General features: G+C 41.8%; 1 pseudogene; it reads left to right on the top strand.

Annotated features, from left to right (window-relative positions):
* Nucleotides 1-1,452: 1,452 nt before the first annotated feature.
* On the top strand, nt 1,453-7,547 carry LOC139544662 (proliferating cell nuclear antigen-like; annotated as a pseudogene).
* Nucleotides 7,548-18,249: the final 10,702 nt, after the last annotated feature.

Here is an 18,249-nt window from a genome sequence, read left to right on the forward strand (position 1 = left end):
ACCCGTTGAGTATGACCGGTGTCAGTAATCTTCGCCAATTTAGAAAATAAATGAAATTGTTGCCAGCAGCACAGTTAGTCAAGAACGCTCGAGATACCATGAAAACAGCCGAACCAGCTCTGCTAGGGTGAGTAAAATGGTCAGAGTGAGGTGTTCTCTCATTTGTGTCTGAAAGAAGCTAGCAAGCTAGCCAACTTTAGCCAGTTAGCTTGGGTGCTTGACCGACGTTGTGAGGTCCGAAGGCTCGGATCAACCCTACTCCTTGGCCAGAACGTCCAGTTTGCGCTCTGAACGCTCCGAGAGCGAAACTCTCTGAATTTAGGAACAGACATTCTGACAAGACTCTGACTTTATTAACACCCAGAGTGCACTCTGAGCACACTCTGGCTTTCCAGAGTGAATTTACAACACACCCTCCATCCCTTTTGTTCCGCGTAGCCTACCACTGAAATAGCCTACCACCTACCACCGCGTAGCCTACCACTGAATCAGAAGCAGAATGCTGACATCTTGTGGTCAAAGTGCCTGTTATCTTGTAGTGCACACACAGGACCCAGGAATGGAAGGAGATGGACTTTTACTACACATGGAAATACTGAACTGGGGTGGAGAGAATACAAAAATAAATAAATCCATAATTCAATTAAATCCAGAACTTGTTTATGTTTGATTCAATTCATAATTTCGGATCAACCCAAGTCAAACAAAATGTTAGTTTTAAACAAAATACCTGATTTATCAGTTGGCAGGATGGCCATCCTTAACTGTAAGTCCACAGACTCACTGGTACGTGGTTGTCCATAAAGCCATCTAATGGCAGCTGCCAATATATTTAAGCACTTTACTCACCCTACAGAGTAATTGACATTACCATCTAAGATCACAGAACTGTATTTTATATAATGTTCCCAACACAAGAACTTAGTTTGGTAAAAGCATTTAGCTTTGCTGCCCCATCATCTTGGAACACTTTGCAAAAAGTGAAACTAGATCATTTTATTCTGATTGATGATTTTAAATCCCAGATTGGATGGCTGTTGACCACAGATTGCACATGTTTTTAAACCTTTTAAATGATCTTATGCACTGTTTTAACTTGCATTCATTGTTATGTTTTATGTTGTGTTGTCTCATGTGTAACTTAATGTATGCTGCTTTCTTGGCTAGGGCTCACTTGAAAAATATATTTAAATCTCATTGTGACTTCTGTGATTAAATAAAGGATAAATAAACAAAATAAAAAACTATTCTTACACCAAGTACCTCATGCCAGAATATTCGTGTGGTTTTATTTGTGCAACAGGACTGCTTTGTAGATGGTCTGGAACGCGGCCTACATTTAATTGTGGGAATAACATTAGGAGGGCTCCTTGCGCATATTTCGACCTGTAGCAGCAGCTGATCCTAAATACTGCTTTCCAAATCAGCAATGAAAACACAAACAAAAGCGAAATGTTTGAGGCACGATTGACCCAAGGTCTAATACTAAAGAAAGTTTTGGACGCTCTGAAAGACCTTGTCACTGAAGCTTGCTGGGATGTGAGGTCCTCGGGCATCTCCCTCCAGAGTATGGACTCGTCACATGTTTCCCTCGTGCACCTCAATTTGCGAAGCGATGGATTCGACTGGTATCGCTGTGATCGCACGCTCGCTATGGGAGTCAACCTAACCAGGTGCGTGAACAAAGTGTGCATTCCTTTTCATGAGTTGGCATGCATTGATAACTGTTGAGTTGACCTAAAATTAACACTTGCTGGCTTACTTGCAGCATGTCCAAGATGTTGAGGTGTGCAGGGAATGACGACATCATCACCCTACGTGCAAATGACACTGCAGAGACTCTTCTCCTGATGTTTGAGACTGAAAGTAAGTAGGCCAGTAAGTAGGTCTCAGAGCCTTTCATATTATTCTGTATGTAAATCCAAGACACTCCATTTATACTGGACAAAAAAATCTATACAGTGGGGAGAACAAGTATTTGATACACTGCCGATTTTGCAGGTTTTCCTACTTACAAAGCATGTAGAGGTCTGTAATTTTTATCATAGGTACACTTCAACTGTGAGAGACGGAATCTAAAACAAAAATCCAGAAAATCACATTGTATGATTTTTAAATAATTAATTTGCATTTTATTGCATGACATAAGTATTTGATCACCTACCAACCAGTAAGAATTCCGGCTCTCACAGACCTGTTAGTTTTTCTTTAAGAAGCCCTCCTGTTCTCCACTCATTACCTGTATTAACTGCACCTGTTTGAACTCGTTACCTGTATAAAAGACACCTGTCCACACACAATCAAACAGATTCCAACCTCTCCACAATGGCCAAGACCAGAGAGCTGTGTAAGGACATCAGGGATAAAATTGTAGACCTGCACAAGGCTGGGATGGGCTACAGGACAATAGGCAAGCAGCTTGGTGAGAAGGAAACAACTGTTGGCGCAATTATTAGAAAATGGAAGAAGTTCAAGATGACGGTCAATCACCCTCGGTCTGGGGCTCCATGCAAGATTTCACCTCGTGGGGCATCAATGATCATGAGGAAGGTGAGGGATCAGCCCAGAACTACACGGCAGGACCTGGTCAATGACCTGAAGAGAGCTGGGACCACAGTCTCAAAGAAAACCATTAGTAACACACTACGCCGTCATGGATTAAAATCCTGCAGCGCACGCAAGGTCCCCCTGCTTAAGCCAGTGCATGTCCAGGCCCGTCTGAAGTTTGCCAATGACCATCTGGATGATCCAGAGGAGGAATGGGAGAAGGTCATGTGGTCTGATGAGACAAAAATAGAGCTTTTTGGTCTAACTCCACTCGCCGTGTTTGGAGGAAGAAGAAGTATGAGTACAACCCCAAGAACACCATCCCAACCGTGAAGCATGGAGGTGGAAACATCATTCTTTGGGGATGCTTTTCTGCAAAGGGGACAGGACGACTGCACCGTATTGAGGGGAGGATGGATGGGGCCATGTATCGCGAGATCTTGGCCAACAACCTCCTTCCCTCAGTAAGAGCATTGAAGATGGGTCGTGGCTGGGTCTTCCAGCATGACAACGACACGAAGCACACAGCCATGGCAACTAAGGAGTGGCTCCGTAAGAAGCATCTCAAGGTCCTGGAGTGGCCTAGCCAGTCTCCAGACCTGAACCCAATAGAAAATCTTTGGAGGGAGCTGAAAGTCCGTATTGCCCAGCGACAGCCCCGAAACCTGAAGGATCTGGAGAAGATCTGTAGGGAGGAGTGGGCCAAAATCCCTGCTGCAGTGTGTGCAAACCTAGTCAAGAACTACAGGAAACGTATGATCTCTGTAATTGCAAACAAAGGTTTCTGTACCAAATATTAAGTTCTGCTTTTCTGATGTATCAAATACTTATGTCATGCAATAAAATGCAAATTAATTACTTAAAAATCATACAATGTGATTTTCTGGATTTTTGTTTTAGATTCCGTCTCTCATAGTTGAAGTGTACCTATGATAAAAATTACAGACCTCTACATGCTTTGTAAGTAGGAAAACCTGCAAAATCGGCAGTGTATCAAATACTTGTTCTCCCCACTGTAAATGCAACAGGCAACAATTTCATTTTTTTTTACTGAGTTACAGTTCATATAAGGAAATCAGTCAATATAAATTAATTAATTAGGCCCAAATCTATGGATTTCACATGACTGGGAATACAGATATGCATCTGTTGGTCACAAATACCGTTAAAAAAAGCTAGGGGCATGGATAAAAAAAACAGTCTGTATATGGTGTGACCACCATTTGCCTCATGCAGCGCAACACATCTCCTTCGCATAGAGTTGATCAGGCTGTTTATTGTGGCCTGTGGAATGTTGTCCCACTCCACTTCAATGGCTGTGGGAAGTTGCTGGATATTGGCGGGAACTGGAACATCCTGTCATACACGTCGATCCAGAGCATCCCAAACATGCTCAATGGGACATGTCAAGTGAGTATGCAGGCCATGGAAGAACTGGGACATTTTCAGCTTCGAGGAATTGTGTACAGATCCTTACAACATGGGGCCGTGCATTATCGTGCTGAAACATGAGGTGATGAATGGCACGACAATGGGCCTCAGGATCTCGGCACTGTATCTCTATGAATTCAAATTGTCATCGATAAAATACAATTGTGTTAGTTGTCCGTAGCTTAAGCCTGCCCATAGTGTAACCCCACCGCCACCATGGGGAACACTGTTAACAACATTGTCATCAGCAAACCGCTCACCCACACGACGCCATACACGTGGTTGTGAGGCCGGTTGGACATGCTGTCAAATTCTCTAACACGACTTTGGAGGCGGCTTATGGTAGAGAAATGAACATTAAATTGTCTGGCAACAGCTCTGGTCAACATTCCTGCAGTCAGCATGACATTTGTGGCATTGTGTTGTGTGACAAAACTGCACATTTTTAGAGTGGCCTTTTATTGTCCCCAGCACAAGGTGCACCTGTGTTATGATCATGCTGTTTAATCAGCTTCTTAATATGCCACACCTGTCAGGTGGATGGATTATCTTGGCAAAGGAGAAAGGCTCACTAAAAGGGATGTAAACAAATTTGTGCACAACATTTGAGAGAAATATTATTTAGTGTACATATGGACAATTTCTGGGAAATGTTATTTCAGCTCATGAAACATGGGACCAACACTTTACATCTTGTGTTTGTATTTTTTGTTCAGTGTAGTATGATATGTCATGTTTCGTATGGTATATATTGTGGACGTCCATCACCCATTTCGTATGATATGTTACAAATTACAATTCGTATTACATGTTACGAATTTGCTAAACGTACAGTATGTTATGAATTAGCAAAACATACAATGTTACAAATCTGCTAAACTTATGATATGTTACGAATTCTAGCTAGGTGGCTAATGTTAGCTAGCTGGCTAATGTTAGCTAGGCTAGGGGTTAGGGTTAAGTTTAGGAGTAAGGTTAAATGGTTAGGGTTAGGGGAAGGGTTAGCTAAAAGGGTTATGGTTAGGGGAAGGGTTAGCTAAAAGGGTTAGGGTTAGGGGAAGGGTTAGCTAAAAGGGTTAGGGTTAGGGGAAGAGTTAGCTAAAAGGGTTAGGGTTAGGGTAGGTTATCAAACTTGGTCCAGGGTCCCCCGGGTGCAGATTTAGTTTTTTTGCCCTAGCACTACACAGCGGATTCAAATAATCAAAGCTTGAGGATGACTTGGTTATTTGAATCAGCTGTGTATTGCTAGGGCAAAAGCCAAAACGTGCACCCGGGTGTGAGAGGGTGCCCAGGACCGTGTTTGGGAAACCCTGGGTTAGGGGAAGGGTTAGCTAATATTATAAGTAGTTGCAAAGTAGCTAAAAAGTTCCTAATTAGTTAAAATACTACAGTTGTCCGTGATGAGATTCGGGTTGCTAGATGTTCGTGTTAAATGCCTACCCACCCCGACCAACCACTCTACATTCATTTTAGCCCTTTGCTGCAGTCAATGACAAAAAGCACCGTCTTTGGCCTCTTGGGTGGAATGTTATTATTATTTTTCATAATACTTTTTTTTTTCTACAACAAAAATCCGTTTTTTACAGTATGTCAAACAGTTTTGATATACTTCAGTCTTCTGTGATGAATATAAAGTGTAATATTGGGATGCAAACTCAAGATTGAATACATTTCAACTCTATATCTGACATGCTACATAAGCCCATAACCATGTGTGTGAGGTGTATACTTTTGTTTCAAAGTAGATTTGTTTAAAACTACCAAGAATCACTCTGTGTGACCCTGATTTAGCCCACTGCAGTAAAAGGATATTAAGTAACTGTCTTATGTGACTATACCAAACTTAACAACCTAATTTGTCCCGGTTTACATTTACTATGTTATGTCTAGTCTATGAGACCAGGCTGGCCACATACACACACTCTTTGTAAACACCTGCTGAGTGACCTGTTCCATGTATGAAGGTCATATATTTTCTGAGGCATGTCCTAATGTATAACCTTGTCTCTATGTTGTTAGATCAGGAGAAAGTCTCTGACTATGAGACTAAGTCGATGGACTTGAATGTGGAACAGCTCCGTATTCCAGTAAGCAATCTTTATTCCTTATTCACAATCGGTTCAGTGCAATTTAGATGTGATCTTTTCAATGTCCATTAATGTACAGTGGAAGTGGAGGAGCTGGCAAAATGTTTAGCTCGCACGATATCCTGTTCTCTCTTTAGGAACAAGAGTACAATTGTGTGGTGAAAATGCCGTCTGGCGAATTCTCACGGATTTGTAGAGACCTGTCCCAAATCGGGATGCTGTCATGATCACTTGTGCAAAAGGCGGGGTCCAGTTCTCAGCCAGTGGGGAGTTGTGCACTGGCAACATCAAGCTGTCCCAGAACAACATTGTGGACAATGAGGATGAGTCGGTGAGAGAGGCCTGACTGCCTCCACACACAGACTCACACTCACTTGCCCTGACAGTCAAATCAACAGCCACAGGACATCATTTGTAGTCAGGCAACTAACCACTAGGCCGACCACTTCAATAGCAATTACTGTAGTTGTTTGGATTGTTGACTTGAGCCAAGTGCACTGCACACTTAATAATTAGATACAAGTGTGTATTATACACGTGTGTGAACTGGAAATGTGTTTTTTGCATATCCCACTCCCCTTGAAAGCGGGATCAGGGCCAGGGATCATCCATTACTGACAGTGACTCTCAAGCAATTAAGGTTAAGTGCCTTGCTCAAGGTCACATCAACATATTTTTCACCTAGTTGGCTCGGGGATTCGAACCAGCGACTTTTCGGTTACTGGCCTAAGACTCTTAATTGCGAGGCTACCTGCTGCCCCGACTTACATAACCTTTTAAATCAATCTGTCAAAAGGCTCAGCACAAGTACTATTAACAGAGAACTTTGCATAATAAAACCGTTTTGCAGCAAAATGCCTCATTCCTAATTTTGCTCCACCCTCTGGGTTATTTGAGGCTGATTACGCTTAAATGGGTCAAGCTGAAGAAAGCGAGAGCCATAATTCCAAAGTGACCCATTTTTGATTCTGTCTCCTACAGGTGAATTGAGATCAAAGAACCAGTACGGCTGATCTTTACCCTCAACTACCTGAACTTCTTCTCCAGAGCTACTCCTCTCTCTCCAACACGGTCACCCTCTGCATGTCAGCTGGCATCCCTCTAGGTACGCTACATGCCCAGAGACTGCAGAGGGAAGACTTCACAGAGAGTCACACCACTTACTTATTCATTTTTAATTGCAACTCTCAAAGCCAACCAAGGCCGTCTTTTACTCATGCTGCCTATTAGTAAGTAGCGGTACAGAACGGATTGAAGTGGTAATAATCTGGTAATAGTATGGTAACAAATTAGCTGTTCATAACTTCCATGATCACTGTTGGCCCTGAAGACTCAGGTCTGTGGAGATTCTGTTCAAGGGTAAGGTGTGTAAGACCATCTCAACCTGTTTGCTCTTTACCTCCAGTGGCGGAGTACAGGATTGCAGACATCGGCCACATCAAGTACTACCTGGCACCTAAAATTGACAAGGATGCATCCTAATCATCAACCTGACCTAAAGCACGTCTGACAACACCTGGACTGAACCCTTAAGAAGACTGTCTGGTGCTAGTGGAAGGTTAACTTTAAAGAGGTTTGGCTGTTCTGCACTTCCCAATATGTTACAGATGTCAGTTAAACCTGTAGGAATGGTGTGTACTATATCATGGTTAATGCAATATAACTAGAGAGAGGTTTTATGTGTTGGTATGTAAGAAACATTGAAGTTGTTTGGTGGATACAGTATGTTTGCCACGGATTGTTTATCCTCATCATACTGCTCCTCTCAATAATGTACTCTAGGTAACTGTTTATTACTATTTTACCCTCATCCTTTGTAAATATGCTGTTTTGTTACACACAAATACAGTTCTATAGAAGTTTAATTCATTATGGAACAATGTTATATCCCTCATGTTGTTCATCAGAGTATTGAACCAGAGACACTGTGCTATTGCCACGTATGGCCACTTGATGGCAGTCAAGACAAAGCAAAAATAGTCTAATACATGTCAAATTGACTCCAGTCCAACTTTTCTCTGCTTTCTATCCTCTGAAGTTATCTGGTAAGTTGAAGTGAGAAGACAGCATGTACCGTCACACTCTTGGTATAAAGAGTAATTAAGCTGTAAGCTTCGTTAATGTCTGATAAAAACCACAACATAGCCTGCTGCTTAACTGCTCAGTGCTCAGCCCTCAAGTATTTAACAGCTTAGGATGGAGTTAATTAAAGAGTGAAATGGCTTTTCAGTATTACTACTGTATACTCTATGGGTCAAGTGTTTTAAAGAGGAACTCCAGCACAATTTATTCCTACCTGGTCCTTTACTTTCTGATGAAAACCTGAAATCAGTTGCTCAATATTAGTTGCTCATTTATGGCTGTATAAATTTTGCAAGTACATACAAATAGACTATATTGTTTTGACATACTCATACAATCCCTTCAGAAAGTATTCACACAGCTTAACTTTTTCAACATTTTGTTGTGTTATCAAATTGGGATTAAAATGGATTTAATTGTAATTTGTTTGTCAACGATCTACACAAAATGCTCTGTAATGTCAAAGTGGAAGAAAAAAATCTATATCTTGATTACGTAAGTATTCAACCCCCTGAGTCAATACATGTCAGAATCTCCTTAGGCATTGATTACAGCTGTGAGTCTTTCTGGCCAAGTCCAAGAGTTTTGCACACCTAGATTGTACAGTATTTGCACATTGTTTTTTTATTTTTTATTCTTCAAGCTTTGTCAAGTTGGTAGTTAATCATTGCTAAACAGCTATTTTCAAGTCTTGCCATAGATATTCAAACCGATGTAAGTCAAAACTGTAACTAGGTCACTCACAAACATTCAGTGTCGTCTTGGTAAGCAAAAGCAACTCCAGTGTATATTTGGCCTTGTGTTTTAGGTTATTGTCCTGATGAAAGGTGAATGTGTCTCCCAGTGTCTGTTTTAAAACAGACTGAACAAGCTTTTCCTGTAAGGGGTGCGTACTGGCGGCAGAGAAGTCAGACGCAGGAGAGCAAAAACTGTGTTTCCAACGGCGCAGTTTAATAATAAAAACCCACTGGAAAACAGAACAATCAATAAATGGGTACATAACCCTGACGCACACCAGACATAACATGCACAAGCACTTACAATAAACAATACCGGACAAGGACATAGGGGGAACAGAGGGTTAAATACACAACATGTAATTGATGTAATTGAAACCAGGTGTGTGGGAAGACAAGACAAAACAAATGGAAAATTAAAAGTGGATCGGCGATGGCTAGAAGACCGGTGACGTCGACCACCAAACATCGCCCGAACAAGGAGAGGGACCGACTTCGGAGGAAGTCGTGACATTTCCTCTAGGATTTTGCCTGTTATATCCTCCCAAAAAATCCCTAGTTCTTGCCGATGACAAGCATACCCATAACACGATGCAGCCACCACCATGCTTGAAAATATGAGTGTTATTCAGTGATGTGTTGGATTTGCCCCAAACATAGCATTTTGTATTCAGGACATAAAGTTAATTTCTTTGCCACATTTTTTTGCAGTTTTACTTTACTGCCTTTGGAATATTTATAGACTGTGCAGACTTCATTCTTTTCACTGTCATTTCTGCCAAATCTACACTGGAGTTGCTTATCAAGAAGACAGTGAATGTTCCTGAGTGGTCAAGGTACAGTTTTGATTTAAATCTACTTGAAAACCTATGGCAAGACCTGAAAATGGTTGTCTAGCAATGATCAATACCCAATTTGACAGAGTTTGAAGAATTTTCAAAAGAATAATGGGCAAATGCTGCACAATCCAGGTGTAGAAAGCTTTTAGACACTTACCAAGAAATACTCACAGCTGTAATCGTTGCCAAAGTTACTTCTACAAAGTATTGGCTCATTGCTGTGAATACTTATGTAAATCAGATATTTCTGTATTTCATTTTCAATAACATATTTTCACTTTGTCATTATGGGGTATTGTGTGTAGATGGGTTAGAAAAATATATTTAATTTTGAATTCAGGCTGTACCACAACAAAATGTGTAATAAGTCAAAGGTTAGGAATACTTTCTGAAGGCATACTAACTACAATGTTGTTGATCCATCATCAGTTTTCTATCACAGCCATTCAACTCTGTAACTGTTTTAAAGTCAACATTGGCCTCATGGGGAAATCCCTGAGCGGTTTCCTTCCTTTCCGCCAATTGAGTTAGGAAGGACGCCTGTATTTGTGTAGTGACTGGTTGTATTGATACACCATCCAAAGTGTAATTAATAACTTCACCATGCTCAAAGGGATATTCAATGTCTGCTTTTTTTTTTACCCATCAACCAATAGGTGCCCTTCTTTGTGAGATAGGACACCTCCCTGATCTTTGTGTCTATAAATTCACTGCTCGACTGAGGGAACTGTGAGGTATAGACATGAGGTAGTCATTCAAAAATAATGTTAAACACTATTATTGCTCACAGAGTGAGTCCATGCAACTTATGTGACTTGTTAAGCAACTTTTTACTCCTGAATGTATTTAGACTTGCCATAACAAATGGGTTGAATACTTATTGACTCAAGACATTTCAGCTTTTTGTATGTTCCCTTGAGATTGTCAGGTCCTTTTTTTGTCTAACATAGTATGTCCCAAATAATGCATGATGTGAACTTCTGATATGATTTGTACATGGGTACACAACATGTGCCTCTGTTACGTACCTACTGTATATGGTACCTGTATGGTGACGTTGACTCTGTTACGTACCTACTGTATATGGTACCTGTATGGTGACGTTGACTCTGTTACGTACCTACTGTATATGGTACCTGTATGGTGACGTTGACTCTGTTACGTACCTACTGTATATGGTACCTGTATGGTGACGTTGACTCTGTTACGTACCTACTGTATATGGTACCTGTATGGTGACGTTGACTCTGTTACGTACCTACTGTATATGGTACCTGTATGGTGACGTTGACTCTGTTACGTACCTACTGTATATGGTACCTGTATGGTGACGTTGACTCTGTTACGTACCTACTGTATATGGTACCTGTATGGTGACGTTGACTCTGTTACGTACCTACTGTATATGGTACCTGTATGGTGACGTTGACTCTGTTACGTACCTACTGTATATGGTACCTGTATGGTGACGTTGACTCTGTTACGTACCTACTGTATATGGTACCTGTATGGTGACGTTGACTCTGTTACGTACCTACTGTATATGGTACCTGTATGGTGACGTTGACTCTGTTACGTACCTACTGTATATGGTACCTGTATGGTGACGGTGACTCTGTTACGTACCTACTGTATATGGTACCTGTATGGTGACGTTGACTCTGTTACGTACCTACTGTATATGGTACCTGTATGGTGACGGTGACTCTGTTACGTACCTACTGTATATGGTACCTGTATGGTGACGTTGACTCTGTTACGTACCTACTGTATATGGTACCTGTATGGTGACGGTGACTCTGTTACGTACCTACTGTATATGGTACCTGTATGGTGACGGTGACTCTGTTACGTACCTACTGTATATGGTACCTGTATGGTGACGGTGACTCTGTTACGTACCTACTGTATATGGTACCTGTATGGTGACGGTGACTCTGTTACGTACCTACTGTATATGGTACCTGTATGGTGACGTTGACTCTGTTACGTACCTACTGTATATGGTACCTGTATGGTGACGTTGACTCTGTTACGTACCTACTGTATATGGTACCTGTATGGTGACGTTGACTCTGTTACGTACCTACTGTATATGGTACCTGTATGGTGACGTTGACTCTGTTACGTACCTACTGTATATGGTACCTGTATGGTGACGTTGACTCTGTTACGTACCTACTGTATATGGTACCTGTATGGTGACGTTGACTCTGTTACGTACCTACTGTATATGGTACCTGTATGGTGACGTTGACTCTGTTACGTACCTACTGTATATGGTACCTGTATGGTGACGTTGACTCTGTTACGTACCTACTGTATATGGTACCTGTATGGTGACGTTGACTCTGTTACGTACCTACTGTATATGGTACCTGTATGGTGACGTTGACTCTGTTACGTACCTACTGTATATGGTACCTGTATGGTGACGTTGACTCTGTTACGTACCTACTGTATATGGTACCTGTATGGTGACGTTGACTCTGTTACGTACCTACTGTATATGGTACCTGTATGGTGACGTTGACTCTGTTACGTACCTACTGTATATGGTACCTGTATGGTGACGTTGACTCTGTTACGTACCTACTGTATATGGTACCTGTATGGTGACGTTGACTCTGTTACGTACCTACTGTATATGGTACCTGTATGGTGACGTTGACTCTGTTACGTACCTACTGTATATGGTACCTGTATGGTGACGTTGACTCTGTTACGTACCTACTGTATATGGTACCTGTATGGTGACGTTGACTCTGTTACGTACCTACTGTATATGGTACCTGTATGGTGACGTTGACTCTGTTACGTACCTACTGTATATGGTACCTGTATGGTGACGTTGACTCTGTTACGTACCTACTGTATATGGTACCTGTATGGTGACGTTGACTCTGTTACGTACCTACTGTATATGGTACCTGTATGGTGACGTTGACTCTGTTACGTACCTACTGTATATGGTACCTGTATGGTGACGTTGACTCTGTTACGTACCTACTGTATATGGTACCTGTATGGTGACGTTGACTCTGTTACGTACCTACTGTATATGGTACCTGTATGGTGACGTTGACTCTGTTACGTACCTACTGTATATGGTACCTGTATGGTGACGTTGACTCTGTTACGTACCTACTGTATATGGTACCTGTATGGTGACGTTGACTCTGTTACGTACCTACTGTATATGGTACCTGTATGGTGACGTTGACTCTGTTACGTACCTACTGTATATGGTACCTGTATGGTGACGTTGACTCTGTTACGTACCTACTGTATATGGTACCTGTATGGTGACGTTGACTCTGTTACGTACCTACTGTATATGGTACCTGTATGGTGACGTTGACTCTGTTACGTACCTACTGTATATGGTACCTGTATGGTGACGTTGACTCTGTTACGTACCTACTGTATATGGTACCTGTATGGTGACGTTGACTCTGTTACGTACCTACTGTATATGGTACCTGTATGGTGACGTTGACTCTGTTACGTACCTACTGTATATGGTACCTGTATGGTGACGTTGACTCTGTTACGTACCTACTGTATATGGTACCTGTATGGTGACGTTGACTCTGTTACGTACCTACTGTATATGGTACCTGTATGGTGACGTTGACTCTGTTACGTACCTACTGTATATGGTACCTGTATGGTGACGGTGACTCTGTTACGTACCTACTGTATATGGTACCTGTATGGTGACGGTGACTCTGTTACGTACCTACTGTATATGGTACCTGTATGGTGACGGTGACTCTGTTACGTACCTACTGTATATGGTACCTGTATGGTGACGGTGACTCTGTTACGTACCTACTGTATATGGTACCTGTATGGTGACGTTGACTCTGTTACGTACCTACTGTATATGGTACCTGTATGGTGACGTTGACTCTGTTACGTACCTACTGTATATGGTACCTGTATGGTGACGTTGACTCTGTTACGTACCTACTGTATATGGTACCTGTATGGTGACGTTGAATCTGTTACGTACCTACTGTATATGGTACCTGTATGGTGACGTTGACTCTGTTACGTACCTACTGTATATGGTACCTGTATGGTGACGTTGACTCTGTTACGTACCTACTGTATATGGTACCTGTATGGTGACGTTGACTCTGTTACGTACCTACTGTATATGGTACCTGTATGGTGACGTTGACTCTGTTACGTACCTACTGTATATGGTACCTGTATGGTGACGTTGACTCTGTTACGTACCTACTGTATATGGTACCTGTATGGTGACGTTGACTCTGTTACGTATCTACTGTATATGGTACCTGTATGGTGACGGTGACTCTGTTACGTATCTACTGTATATGGTACCTGTATGGTGACGTTGACTCTGTTACGTACCTACTGTATATGGTACCTGTATGGTGACGGTGACTCTGTTACGTACCTACTGTATATGGTACCTGTATGGTGACGTTGACTCTGTTACGTACCTACTGTATATGGTACCTGTATGGTGACGGTGACTCTGTTACGTACCTACTGTATATGGTACCTGTATGGTGACGTTGACTCTGTTACGTACCTACTGTATATGGTACCTGTATGGTGACGGTGACTCTGTTACGTACCTACTGTATATGGTACCTGTATGGTGACGTTGACTCTGTTACGTACCTACTGTATATGGTACCTGTATGGTGACGTTGACTCTGTTACGTACCTACTGTATATGGTACCTGTATGGTGACGTTGACTCTGTTACGTACCTACTGTATATGGTACCTGTATGGTGACGTTGACTCTGTTACGTACCTACTGTATATGGTACCTGTATGGTGACGTTGACTCTGTTACGTACCTACTGTATATGGTACCTGTATGGTGACGTTGACTCTGTTACGTACCTACTGTATATGGTACCTGTATGGTGACGTTGACTCTGTTACGTACCTACTGTATATGGTACCTGTATGGTGACGTTGACTCTGTTACGTACCTACTGTATATGGTACCTGTATGGTGACGTTGACTCTGTTACGTACCTACTGTATATGGTACCTGTATGGTGACGTTGACTCTGTTACGTACCTACTGTATATGGTACCTGTATGGTGACGTTGACTCTGTTACGTACCTACTGTATATGGTACCTGTATGGTGACGTTGACTCTGTTACGTATCTACTGTATATGGTACCTGTATGGTGACGTTGACTCTGTTACGTACCTACTGTATATAGTACCTGTATGGTGACGTTGACTCTGTTACGTACCTACTGTATATGGTACCTGTATGGTGACGTTGACTCTGTTACGTACCTACTGTATATGGTACCTGTATGGTGACGTTGACTCTGTTACGTACCTACTGTATATGGTACCTGTATGGTGACGGTGACTCTGTTACGTACCTACTGTATATAGTACCTGTATGGTGACGTTGACTCTGTTACGTACCTACTGTATATAGTACCTGTATGGTGACGTTGACTCTGTTACGTACCTACTGTATATGGTACCTGTATGGTGACGTTGACTCTGTTACGTACCTACTGTATATGGTACCTGTATGGTGACGGTGACTCTGTTACGTACCTACTGTATATGGTACCTGTATGGTGACGTTGACTCTGTTACGTACCTACTGTATATGGTACCTGTATGGTGACGTTGACTCTGTTACGTACCTACTGTATATGGTACCTGTATGGTGACGTTGACTCTGTTACGTACCTACTGTATATGGTACCTGTATGGTGACGGTGACTGTTACGTACCTACTGTATATGGTACCTGTATGGTGACGGTGACTCTGTTACGTACCTACTGTATATGGTACCTGTATGGTGACGTTGACTCTGTTACGTACCTACTGTATATGGTACCTGTATGGTGACGTTGACTCTGTTACGTACCTACTGTATATGGTACCTGTATGGTGACGTTGACTCTGTTACGTATCTACTGTATATGGTACCTGTATGGTGACGTTGACTCTGTTACGTACCTACTGTATATAGTACCTGTATGGTGACGTTGACTTGTTTTCCCAAACACTCTGAATCATAGCAATGGGAGTTTCAATACTGTATCACCCTAAATTAGTGAGGTATACATTTTCATTTTCTCAAAATCTCCAATACTTATATTTTGACGTCTACTATTATACTTTATGCATATTATCAATGCATGATAGATCTTTTGAATCTGCTTAACATCACACGATAGTCAGTATGTAAGCAAAAAAAGGCGATACTGGGTTGAATCAGCAGGCTGGCAGGAAGGGGGGGAACTGGTACGGATGGGGTGACAGAGAGGAGGTGTGTGGCAAGTAAAGCAAGCAGAGAAAAGATGACAGAGAGTAGGAGTGAGATTGCAGAGAGGGAAAAAGAGAGATGACAGAGAAGGAGTGCAAGAAGTGTGATTGTAAAACAGGCTGAGGGATGAAAGTATAGAGAGAGGAGAAAGGGACGGATATAGTAGATTAAATAACGTGGCAAAGAACGAGGGGTTGTTGTGTGTGTGAGTGCATGCACGTTTGCACGGTCCAACAGCATCCATTGTTGGAGAAGATATGATGAAAAAGCAAACACAAACACACACACACTCACATTCTCAATTAGACTCACCATTGGTGTGTAATCACCAGGGACACCAAGCGCTAGCTGGAGCGCACTTGTCACTAGGCTAAAAATAGCCATAGTGGCTGCAGGAATGAGATAGACCTGTAGGGAGATAAGCACCCAGAGGCACACAGGGACAGACTCATGGAAATATAGAATATTTTTAGCTTGGTCCCTGTAACAGAAATTACAGTGGAATTTAATACATGTAGTGTAACGAAATACCAAAGAAATGAATCACATTAAAGAGTATAAGCCTTAATTGGTAGATCGTTGTGTGACACTAATTGATTGGCTCTTAAAACATAATTACTTGTTACTCTATTATTATTTAATGAATTAAAGAGACATCCGCACCTGCTTATACAGTGGGGCAAAAAAGTATTTAGTCAGCCACCAATTGTGCAAGTTCTCCCACTTAAAAAGATGAGAGAGGCCTGTAATTTTCATCATAGGTACACTTCAACTATGACAGACAAAATGAGAAAAAAAATCAAAAAAATCACATTGTATGATTTTTTATGAATTTATTTGCAAATTATGGTGGAAAATAAGTATTTGGTCAATAACAAAAGTTTATCTCAATACTTTGTTATATACCCTTTGTTGGCAATGACAGAGGTCAAACGTTTTCTGTAAGTCTTCACAAGGTTTTCACACACTGTTGCTGGTATTTTGGCCCATTCCTCCATGCAGATCTCCTCTAGAGCAGTGATGTTTTGGGGCTGTTGCTGGGCAACATGGACTTTCAACTCCCTCCAAAGATTTTCTATGGGGTTGAGATCTGGAGACTGGCTAGGCCACTCCAGGACCTTGAAATGCTTCTTACGAAGCCACTCCTTCGTTGCCCGGGTGGTGTGTTTGGGATCATTGTCATGCTGAAAGACCCAGCCACGTTTCATCTTCAATGCCTTTGCTGATGGTAGGCTTTGTTACTTTGGTCCCAGCTCTCTGCAGGTCATTCACGTGGTCCCCCCGTGTGGTTCTGGGATTTTTGCTCACCGTTCTTGTGATCATTTTGACCCCACGGGGTGAGATCTTGCGTGGAGCCCCAGATCGAGGGAGATTATCAGTGGTCTTGTATGTCTTCCATTTCCTAATAATTGCTCCCACAGTTGATTTCTTCAAACCAAGCTGCTTACCTATTGCAGATTCAGTCTTCCCAGCCTGGTGCAGGTCTACAATTTTGTTTCTGGTGTCCTTTGACAGCTCTTTGGTCTTGGCCATAGTGGAGTTTGGAGTGTGACTGTTTGAGGTTGTGGACAGGTGTCTTTTATACTGATAACAAGTTCAAACAGGTGCCATTAATACAGGTAACGAGTGGAGGACAGAGGAGCCTCTTAAAGAAGAAGTTACAGGTCTGTGAGAGCCAGAAATCTTGCTTGTTTGTAGGTGACCAAATACTTATTTTCCACCATAATTTGCAAATAAATTCATTAAAAATCCTACAATGTGATTTTCTGGATTTTTTTTTCTCATTTTGTCTGTCATAGTTGAAGTGTACCTATGATGAAAATTACAGGCCTCTCTCATCTTTTTAAGTGGGAGAACTTGCACAATTGGTGGCTGACTAAATACTTTTTTGCCCCACACTACCTTCCCTTTCCCCCAGAGAAGATGCATTTTTGGATAGCTGAGATGTCTGTCTGTCTGTCTGTCTGTGTCTGTCTGTCTGTCTGTCTGTCTGTCTCTCTCTCTATATATCTCTCTATCTTCCCTCCCTGGCCTTTATCTTGCTCATTATAAAGTCACACAGTTCCACGGAAGTATAACAAGTTGACAGTTCTCGACAATAATAGAATCCCCAGGTGAAGAGAAAAAGGGGGGGCAGGGAAACCTGCTGTTCCTGCTAGAGTCTATTGATCTGACTGGAATTTGAAAGTGATTTAATGGATTGATATATGATCGCACATACA

The sequence above is a fragment of the Salvelinus alpinus genome, chromosome 18 (genome assembly GCF_045679555.1).
Source record: "Salvelinus alpinus chromosome 18, SLU_Salpinus.1, whole genome shotgun sequence".
In the NCBI taxonomy this organism is placed as follows: Eukaryota; Metazoa; Chordata; class Actinopteri; order Salmoniformes; family Salmonidae; genus Salvelinus; species Salvelinus alpinus.